The sequence below is a fragment of the Asparagus officinalis genome, chromosome 7 (genome assembly GCF_001876935.1).
Source record: "Asparagus officinalis chromosome 7, Aspof.V1, whole genome shotgun sequence".
NCBI lineage: Eukaryota > Viridiplantae > Streptophyta > Magnoliopsida > Asparagales > Asparagaceae > Asparagus > Asparagus officinalis.
This window is the reverse complement of record NC_033800.1, coordinates 19322575-19333924: the sequence shown is the minus strand read 5'-3', so window position 1 is coordinate 19333924 and position 11350 is coordinate 19322575.

The window sequence follows — 11350 nt, the reverse complement described above, 5'->3', positions numbered from 1 at the left end:
ACGTTGCGGATGAAGCTAAACTTGGATCTTGAACTTGAATTGCATAAGCTTCACCGACATTCCACCAACTTCCTTTGGATATGATCGTTGAAGCTCTATTCCATCCATCCTCCAATTCGTTGTTTGCCTAGAAAAAATACGAAAACACAAACACTAGACAAACAATATTAGAAGTAAATTATTTGTTAAACATCATCAAAATAAGAAGGCTAACAATGTCCTCCTTTTTGATGATGGCAAACAATTTACAAAAAGGATATATGCATGAAAGGAAATTAATATATAAAGTATAATATATCATGCATATAAGCAAGAAATGATATACTCACAATATTTCTCCCCATTTGACAACATCAAAAAGGGGAAAACCATATAGATGAAAGAGAGCGAAAGCTCCCCTTATCAATAAGCATGAGTGAGTATAACACATAGAAAGATATAGGGATTGCTCCCCCTATCAAAAAGCCATATAGAATATAAGCAATAAAAGGATCATGACAAACATATGAGCAAGCATACATGAATATGCTAAATATCACTCACATACAAAAAGATAACGAGAACACATATAAATATCTCAATATGAAAATAGTGTCTCATTAACAAAAACATAAAGATCAAAAATAGATTTATGAAATCAAAAGAAAAGGAACATGAAAATCATGTAAAAGGTTTTCAAATGAAAACAAATTAACCAATGAAATCATAAATCACAAGTAAATCATATAAGAACATAAAACCAAATCATCATTGATTTTAAAAAAAATCAAGAGAGACAACCATATCTAGCTCTTGAGCTAATAATAACCCATATAAATATTTTTAGCACCCGGTAAATAATGTTTGGGAATAAACACCCAATAACTCCGGAGGGTTATATAAACATAGTCCTCTCATCAAAACAAAAACAATAATCATGAAAACAAAAGATTTAATACAAGAAAAATTATTTTCATAACCAAAAGATTTTAAAGCATAATTTTCAAAACCAAGAAAAAGAAAGATAAAAATATTAAATTCTTGGTTTAAAAATCAAATTTGTTTTGGTACCCAAGAACTCTTGGTACCAAAAGATTTAGGGACATGACCCCTATCATTAAAGCTCAAAGCCCTAGGGTTATGAACCCGTTTAGGCGCATATGGTGCACTAGCACGGTCAAAACAAAAATTATACTTATGACCTTTCCGATTGTAATTTGTGCAATGAAAGAGATCAAATGATTTGTGTTGACCAAGTGGGCGTGCACGAGAATCATTTGCAAATAAAGATTTTTCTTTTAAATTATTTCGCAAATGAGAAACACCATTAAACAAAGATGGTTTCTTTAGAGCATTTTGCAAAATAGGAACTTTTTGCATATCAAAACAAAATTTAGCAAGATGTTCAAACCTACCACAGACATCACGTTTAAAAACATGTGGTCTACTAGAAACATTTGACAAACGTGATTTTCTTTTCAAATCAAAACAATATTCGGCCAAATGACCAAAACGACCACAATGATCACACTTGAACACACTAGCATGCTTATGATGAACTTTGTGAGAATGAGCATGTGAATGTGTAAGTGTAAAAGATGAAGAAGCTACATGAGATGCACAAGGAGCATTAGAATTCTTATGTTTGTGTGCATCATAGTAAAATTTAGATAAATGACCTTTTCGGCCGCAAATAGAGCATTTGTAAATTTTACTATATATGTGTGCATGATGAGTAGATGATGACTTAGACTTGGCACACATATCCATAAACCTCTTATGATTATTAATGTATGTTTTCAAAGTTGAATCTAAAGATGAAATGCTTTTATTCATAAGATTCATGTTTTCAAAGTTGAATCTAAAGATGAAATGCTTTTATTCATAAGATTCAAATCTTCATTTTTAGACACATATGCATTTTTAGAAGTAGAACTTTTATTCATAAGATTCAAATCTTCATTTTTAGACACATATGCATTTTTAGAAGTAGAACATAAATAGTCATTTATAAAGGAAACAGTATTATTTTGTATATTTTCTACTTCTAAGTTGGCATTATTTTTATCATGAGTCAAGTTAGCAATATCCAATTTCAAATTTTTATTTTCCAAATTTAACATATCATTGTTTTCTTGAAGAGCAATACTTTCTTGAGAAATGATATTAAATTTGGAAGCTAACTTCTCATGATCGGATTTTAAATCTTCATGCTATATGTCAATTAAAATTAATTAACAAGTTATCCTAGCAAGTTTGAAATACCACAAGAATTATGAGCTAGGATAAGCAATGTAAACAATGAGATATATCCTAACAAGGAGATATAGGCAATGTATGCGCAAGGATATATAAACTAACACAAGGGGTAAACAATCTAAACAAGATAGTGGATGATATAGATAATGAGCTAATTACAATGGCGATATAAGATATGAACATAAATATGAATGAACGCCAAAGCACACTCAAACAAGCAATATGATCACGGAGTTCGGACCTTCCGTCCTACGTCTCCGCTCCCCACTCCCGGGGAGAAATCCACTATCAACCGGGTTTTCTAACGTTCACCCGAATAACGTTTACACGTCACAATATCGGTTTTCAACGCTCACTGATCAACGTCACTCCTCACAATCGGTTTTCTAGTTCACCGAAAACTTCACAACACACTCGGTTTTCTAGCTCACCGAAAACCTTACAACACTCACAATGTAACAAATATAAATTTGTTCTCTACAATAGATGAGAACACAATTAGGCACAACTCAATGTTACAATCTCTCACAACCCTAATATACTATGTATGCAAATACAATAAGCTCAAGGTGGGTGTGTGTAACAATGAGATATAAATAAAAACTTAACTCAATAAGAACTAGCAATAAGATTGATATGAAATACAATAGTAGAAATGCTAGGAAATAGAGTTAAGGAAACTTCTCTAAAAACACAAAGAGAGGATGAAAGGATATTGAAGATGAATTCCTCAACAGATGATGCAAACTCCTCTTTGTAACAGCAAACCCCAAAAACAAACTAAACAAACTTAAACTCGTTTAAAACTTGTTAAAACATTCTCTTAGTTTTTGAGAACTGAGATCAATGGGGTATTTATAGCCTCCAAGAACCTCAGCAAAAACCCCAAACAAAATGATAAAAACAGCCCCAACAACGGTAACAAAAATAGCCGTTGGAAAGAGAACTGACAGAGCGGCGGTCGACCGAAAATATTCACGGTCGACCGCGAACCAGATCTCAAACTGCGAAAACAAGCAGGAACTTCGTCAGTCGACCGGTGCGGTCGACCGATGGAAATTTTGAGCTCTTGGTCGACTGCGGGGGTCGACCGACAAACTCTCTGCTTCCCACTAACGATTAAACACATGAGCGATCGACCGGTGCGGTCGACCAAAATCTGATACTAAAGAAAAACAGGTTTTAAAGCTGATTTTTGAGACTTTGGAAAATTGTTAAAAAATAACAAATGAAGTCCAAAAATAATAAAACTTTGGGAAATGTATATAAACATGTAAATGAACATGTTACAAAAAGAATTTTCCAAATTGTATTTCCCATTTGTGAAAAATTATCATTTTGCAAAATAGTTCAAAACACGAAAATGTAAACATGTGAATTTTGATATTTTAGCTAAACCATATTTTGAAACTTTGCACAATGATTATATAGACTTAATAAAATATGTATATGATTATTGTTAAGTCCAAAAACTAAGAAAACAATATTTTTATATAATTTCATATTCTATGCAATATATACTAAAACACAATAATAAATATGAAACGTGTGATTTCATATTTATAAACATGAAAACTCAAAAACACATGTATGTATATATATAACTATATATATGCATAGAAACCAAAATAAGCTTGACTTGGTACACTTGCGGATGAAGCTTAAACTTGATCTTTAACTTTGAATTGTAAGGCTCTTCACCGACATTCCGCCAACCTCCTTTGGATATGATCGTTGAAGCTCTATTCCATCCATCCTCCAATTCGTTGTTTGCCTAGAAAAAATACGAAAACCCAAACACTAGACAAACAACATTAGAAGTAAATTGTTTGTTAAACATCATCAAAACAAGAAGGCTAACAAAGAGTTGAATCACAAATTTCTAACTCCACCTTAAGTCTTGTAGTGCGCGCCTTATCAACTAAAACTGGTGATTGTTTCTGGTGGAACATAGCTGATTCATCAAAGGTAACATAATGGCTTATAATAATCTTAGGAGACTTTGGATCATGACACCACAACCTAAAATCCTTAACACCCGATGCATAACCTAGGAATATGCACTTCTTCGCTCTCGGCTCAAGTTTCCCTTGATTAACATGCGCAAATGCAGGGCAACCAAATATTCTAAGATTAGAATAATGCGTAGGCTTACTGGACCAAACCTCCTCTGAAGTTTTATAACTAATAGTAGTAGATGGAGACCGATTCACTAAGTAACAAGCCATATTTACTGTTTCTGCCCATTATCCCTTGCCTAACCCTACATTGAACATCATACAACGAGCTTTCTCTAATAGGATCTTGTTCATACGTTCTGCCACTCTATTCTCTTGTGGCGTGCAAGGGACTGTATAATGTTTAACGATTCCCTCCTTCTTGCAGAACTCATTAAATTCTCCTCCACAAAACTCAAGACCATTATCAATTCTAAGCCTCTTAATCAGCCTCCCAGTCTGCTTCTTAATCAAAAACTTCCAGTGCTTAAAAGTCAAAGACACCTTATCTTTATGTCTCAAAAAATAGACCCAAACCTTTCTGGAGTAATCATCAATGAAGGTCAACAAATATCTCAAACTACCACCCTTCGAGGCAACTTGAGAAGGTCCCCAAATATCTAAATTGATATAATCCAAAGTACCTTTAGTTTGATGCACTGGCATACTAAAGCTGACTCTTTTCTGCTTTCCAAAGATGCAATGCTTGCATAATCCTAATTTTTCTGTACTCTGTCCACATAAAAGACCATTCTTACTCAACTCACTCAATCCATGCTCACTCATATAACCAGGTCTCATATGCCATAATCTAGTACTATCAACTCCTGACATCAACGATGCAACTGTAATTAAGCCGGTAATGGTTGAACCCTACAAAACATACAAGCTGCCGATCTTCTTTCCTTTCATAACCACAAGAGAGCCTTTTATACCCCTATGAACTCCACCTTCACCTGAAAAATTACACCCAATGCTATCAAGAGTGTCCAAAGAGATGAGATTCTTCCTTAAATTTGAAACATGCCTAACATCTGTCAAAGTCCTGATGACTCCATCATACATCTTAATCCAAACTGTACTTTTCCCAACAATCTTGCATGAGGCGATGTTCCCCATAAGAATAACTCCACCAGCAATAGCTTCATAAGTGGTGAACCAGCCCCGATTAGAATACATATGATAAGAACAACATGAATCCAAGATCTAATCATTCATGCTCCTGTTTATATTATATGTAGCCAACAAAATCACATCTTTAGCAATATCAACTTCAGCGGAGTCATCCTTTGATTTTTCTTCATACTCTTCTTGTTTATTTTTGTTCTTCAATCTATAACAATCATTCTTGATGTGACATTTCTTCTTGCAATATATGTAGGTCAGATTCCTGTGCTTCGACTTATACCTGTTACCTCCAAAACCCCCTCGAACAAACAAGCCATTAGCTTTATCGCCACTTTCACTTATATTTAACTTTTTGTCGACCTTCTCTTTATTCAATAAGTTCTCTTTGACATCCTTGATACCAATAAAATCTCGATCGTAAATCATAGTATCCCTGAAGTGCTTGTAGAAAGGCGACAAAAAGCACAATAACAATAAAGCTTGATTTTCTTCATCGATCTTAACATCAATCTTACTCAAATTTGTAATCATAGAATTTAATTCACCAATATGAGATTTGATGGGTGTTCCTTTCGACATCCGAAGTGTGTACAAATGCTACTTCAAGAGGAGGCGTTTAGTGAGCGACTTCGTCAAATACAAATCCTCCAATTTAGACCACAATTCAGCGGTTGTCTTCTCCGTGAGAACTTTTTGCAAAACTTTGTTTGTCAAACATAACTAGATCATTATGAGAATTCTATCATCCAACTAGTTCCAATCTTCCTCCGTCATAGTGGCCAGTTTCTTTGACTTCCCGAACAAAGCCTTCTTCAATCCACTCTGTGTCAACACGACGATCATCCTAACTTGCCAAAGGCTAAAACTGATGTTGCCGTCAAACTTCTCAATATCGCACATCGTAGTAGTTGTCATCATCTTCTCATCCGATCGATAGGTGAGGGCTCTGATACTAATTTGTTATGACCAACACCCCAGGATAAGCTAATATCAATCACACGAGACTACGGAAAATATCAAGAACACATGAACACAAAGATATATGTGGTTCGGCTTGTAGCCTACGTCCACGGGCGAAGGAGGAGAAAACTTTACTAATTGTGAGGAATACAAAGTGGATCTCGCAATCTCTTAATCCTAAATCACACCCCTGTAGGTTGTCTAAAATTTATTGCAGATAGCCGATCCCCACAAAACAACAGATGATGAAAGATACAATCTGACATCCTTCACATCAACAAGTGGAAGTTACAACCTGACGACCTCCGCAACAGTCAATGAAAGTTACAATGTGAAGACTTTCACAGCAACGTGCGAGAGTTATAAATTAACGACTCTCACATTCTACAAGGGCCAAGTGTAAAGATTACAAGATGACAATCTGCACAAAAGTAGAAGAAAAGAGATTACAATTGATGATCTCTACAAATCCAAACATGGAAGCCCTCTTCCGCGTCCCAGAAGCTCAAACATAGAGGTCGCCATGTGCTTCTAGATCCCAAACGCAAGGTTCGTCCCTGTGTTGCCAAGCTCAAACGCAGAGGTCACCATGCGCTGCCAAGCTCAAACACAGAGGTCGCCATGCGTTCCAGATCCCAAACGCAGGGTTCGTCCCACGTTCCAAATCTCAAACGCAGAGGTCGACATGCACTTCTAGATCCCAAATGTAAGGTTCGTCCCTGCTTTGCCAAGCTCAAACGCAAAGGTCTCCATGTGTTCCAGATCCCAAACATAGGGTTCATCCCATGTTCCACAGCTCAAACACAGAGGTCGCCATGCGTTCTAGATCCCAAACGTAGGGTTCGTCTCGAGTTCCAGATCCCAAACGTAGGGGTCAGCATGCGCTTCTAGATCCTAAACGCAAGGGTCACCATGCGTTCTAGATCCCAAACGCAGGGGTCAACATACGCTTCCAGTTCCTAGACGCAGGGTTCACCCCACGTTCTTTTCTCCAGAATGCGACCCTTGTATTTTTGACTCAGGAACTATTTTAAAAACTATCATGTCAAGGTATGAGCACAGTTAAGGGCCAGTTAAGTGGTGCCTTACCCCCTGATTGCCCTATATATATGGCTGGGTCTCCAGCAAAGAAAAAAGAGGAGAAAAAGGGGGGCCAAAAGCAAAGAAAAAGAGAGAAGAAAGAGAAGGAGAGGGGCTTTTTGGAGAGTTTTCTTGGAGCATTTTTGGAGCTCTTGGCTTGCTCTTTAAACCCATTTCGGTTAGTTCTCTTGGAGGTTCATCTCCTCTCTAAAATCAATCCTTTTTCGGGATTCAAACTCGGCTAGAGTTCTTAACTCCCTTACAGAGAGTTTCTAACTTGTTCAAATAAGTTTTCTTCAAACTCACCTAGAGTTCTTGACTCTCTTACCGAGAGTTTCCAACTTGTTCAAACAAGTTCCCCAAAACTTGTGTAGAGTTCTGAACTTGTCTTGCAAGTTCTTAACACTCTTACAGAGAGTTCTCAAAACTCAGTTAGAGTTATAAACTTGCTTCACAAGTTCTCTCAAGGCGTCAAGTCAAGGAGAGAATAGCAACACCCCACAAAGTTGAAGTGCTCAGATCGTCAACAGGATACAATATTCAAACTCCCATCGCCATAAAGAAAGAACTCAGTTTTTAACAAAGGGAGGATTTCATCCTTCCCTCTTTTGTAAATCAGGGAACCGATAAAGAGAATTATAGTTTTTTTTCTAAGTCAGTTAGAGAGAAGTTATATTGAGAGGATTGTGATCATTCTTTTTCTAAGTCAGTTAGAGAGAATAATACAGATTCAATTCTCAAATTTTTCATAATTTCCCACGCATACAAAAGATGGTAACTCTGCTGGGATGTGCTCTTTCACCGATGAAGAAATGGTAGCGCAATCCGACACCCAACTAGTTGGGACTACTGTTAAAACTCTAACCATAGAGTTTGACCAAGCCAAGTATGAGGAGTTTCTCTCCTCTGGGTCCATTAGCCCCAAGGCTATACGCAAGGCCTGTAAAGTCTCTAAAGAGACTAAAGCTCCACCCATGGCCGACCCACCAAAGAGAGTCTCTCCCTTAGGTTGGACTGTTCAGACAGTCCCTCCTCCGAAGGAGAAGACTTAGCTCTAATGGAACTCGTCAATCAAGTTGAAGATCCTACACCCATGCCTAAACAGCGGGTATTGGGTCGTAAAAAGCCCATTAAAGTGGCGAAATTGATCTTTATGGAGGAAGACGTCGATGTAAAATCCTTAAGGTAGGCTAAGAAGAACGCCGCTCATCGAAGAAGAAGATCCCATCGATGAGCACAACTCCAAGCAAGCCGATTCTCTGATCAACGCGAACCTCACGTTTGTGAGACCAAACGCAACCTTGAGCTTCACATTTCTGCTTCGGAGCGCGAGCTCCGCGTTTGTGTGTCCAAACATAAGCTTCACCGAAGCCAGACCGAACGCAGCCCTCAGTGGCACGTTTTACAGTCAAGACGCAGACATCAAGACTGCTCTGAACGTAGGCCTCAAGATTTCTCTGAACGTAGACCTTAGGTCTGCACTGAACGCAGACCTCAAGACTATGGTACCCAGTCGGAGCATAGATCTCATGACCACGTAGAGCACGACCCTCGCATTGCCAAGCCTGAGCGCAGAGGCCAGCTCCGCGTTGAGCGTGAGCATCAGCTTCATATAGCTCAACCAAAACGTGACCTTTACGTTTTCTCTCCTCAACGCGACCTTCGCGTTTCCTCTCCTCAACGTGACCTTCGCATTTCCTCTCTAAAACGCGACCCCTGTGTTTTAATGTTAAAACGTGGCCCTCATGTTTCTAATGTTAAACGCAATGTGAGCCGTCATGTTCAAGGAGATCGACACGGATTCAAGATCCATGTTCGTCAAGAGCCTACCTCGTCTAGCCGCAGATAGGGTGTGCTGATCCAAGTCTCCCCTTTAATGAGTAACTCTTCTCAGAGCTATGTAACAGATTTGAGAGAGTTGTTATTGAGAGAAAGACCGGTTCAACTAGTCACGCATTCATGTCAATGTGAACGATTAATTTCCGCGGTCCTCTCAGGATGCCGGTGCTGCTCACATGCAACCAAGCCATCAGTGTTCGACTAATTAACAAACGTCGCCTCGTCGAGGCCATATAAGCGACGACCTTCCCACTAGAAGAAGGCTTCAAAGGATGAATACCTTAGAGCCACTTCTAATGTGATCGGAATGAGGAGGTCACCAATCCCTAGCTCCGACGAGTCAGAAGAGGATCTACCCTATGGCTTGAAAGAGGCTTTGAATGAATCTGATGGAATTTTCTGACGTACTCGGATGCGGAAAGGAGTCATACTCCCTGTTAACTACTGAAGACTAGATAGAGGGATGAAGTATGATGATGAACATTCAGCTATCGCAAAGTCTCAATCTTCTAGCTCCTCCGCTGAACATGAGAGCTCCACTTATATGGCAGAAAATTCTAAAGATCTCTCAAAGAGGATTGATGCACAGCAAGCCCTGCTCTAAGTATAGTAGGAAACTATAATCAATTTAAGGATATGATGACTCAGTTCATTGCAGATAGAGCTAATTTTAAGAAAGCTGAGTCACAACCTCGACCGAAGAGGAAAAGGAGACTGAGAATGAGCAAAACTCTCAATCTACTAAGATGAAGGAATTGGAGGCCCGCCTTAATGCCATTACAAATAGAAGTGAACTCCAAGAGGAGGGGGTTATTAGGTCCTATACTACCGAATGGGATGCTGCCCCATATCTTCCAAAGTTCAAGATCCCGACCCTACAGACTTTTAATGCCTCAGTATCCCCCAATCGTCATATCTATTACTTCAAGTCACAGACTGGTACTGTGATAGCAAATGACGCGGTGTTGACTCGTTTGTTCATTGACACCCTCAAGGGAATTACCTTTGAATGGTTCATAAAACTGCCTGCGGGATCTATCCAGAAGTGGACAGACCTAGAGAGATTATTTCTGGCCATATTCTTCGAAGACGACTCAGAAGTTTTGGTCCTTTCTCTTCTTGCCACCAAGCAAAGGTGAGGAGAACCCATAAAAGTCTTCGTTGAAATATTTCGAAGCATGGCTCTCCGATGCCCAACATGTATGACGCAAGCAACTCTGTGGGAAACCCGTCGACATAACTTACAGACCGGTCTCTTAGCTTAGATGGGGTCATAGAATGCCGCTCGTAGAACCAACTAGTCTCTCAAGGCGAACAAGATGAGGAAATTGTCGCTAGGGTTAAATTTGAAGAGGAAGGCAAGCAAAGACAACCGGCGCAACGTGGCCAAAATAATGCTTCCCGATCCAAGGGGAAAGATATTCTGGCCGCTGAAGCTAACACTCGAGCGCCACCTGCTAAAGCAGGGCAAGGCATCGAGCCAGCCGAGAACACCCAAGCAGTATTCCTTCAAAGAGGATCATGTGATCACTCTTTTCAAGCTACTTCAGAAGAATAACAAGTTGAAGCTTTCTGAAGTTAAGAAACCTGAAGAAGCAGGAAAGGTGGAAGACCCTTACTACTACATGTACCATAGATTGTCGGGACATCCAATGAAGAGATGTTATATCTTCAAGGATATCCTACAAGCTTTGATTGATGCCGAAGTGCTTAAATTGAGACCAGAACAGAAGACCGTGTCTACTAACATGATATCGGTCTAATTCGGAGATTTCCCACCCATTGCAGCTCTGGATGGTGTTGTTCCTATCCCTAAAGGGGAGTTACACATGAGAAACATTAACCCTTATGGTGAAAAGGATAAAGGGTTGGTACCCCTTACCATTCCGAAAGGAGAGATAATGTGGGTCCATCCTCATCTGCTTGATGACCGATAGTGGACCAGAGTATCAAGAAAGAAGAAGAGAAATAAGGCTAAAGCTTCTAAATATGATTAGTCCCTCTCTGAATGAGGATGATGCACATCTAGCTGAAAACCCTAATGCCACTAGGAAGTGCTCTGATACCAATTGCAAGCGCCCTATAGGGGGAAGAGGGGGGGGGGGGGG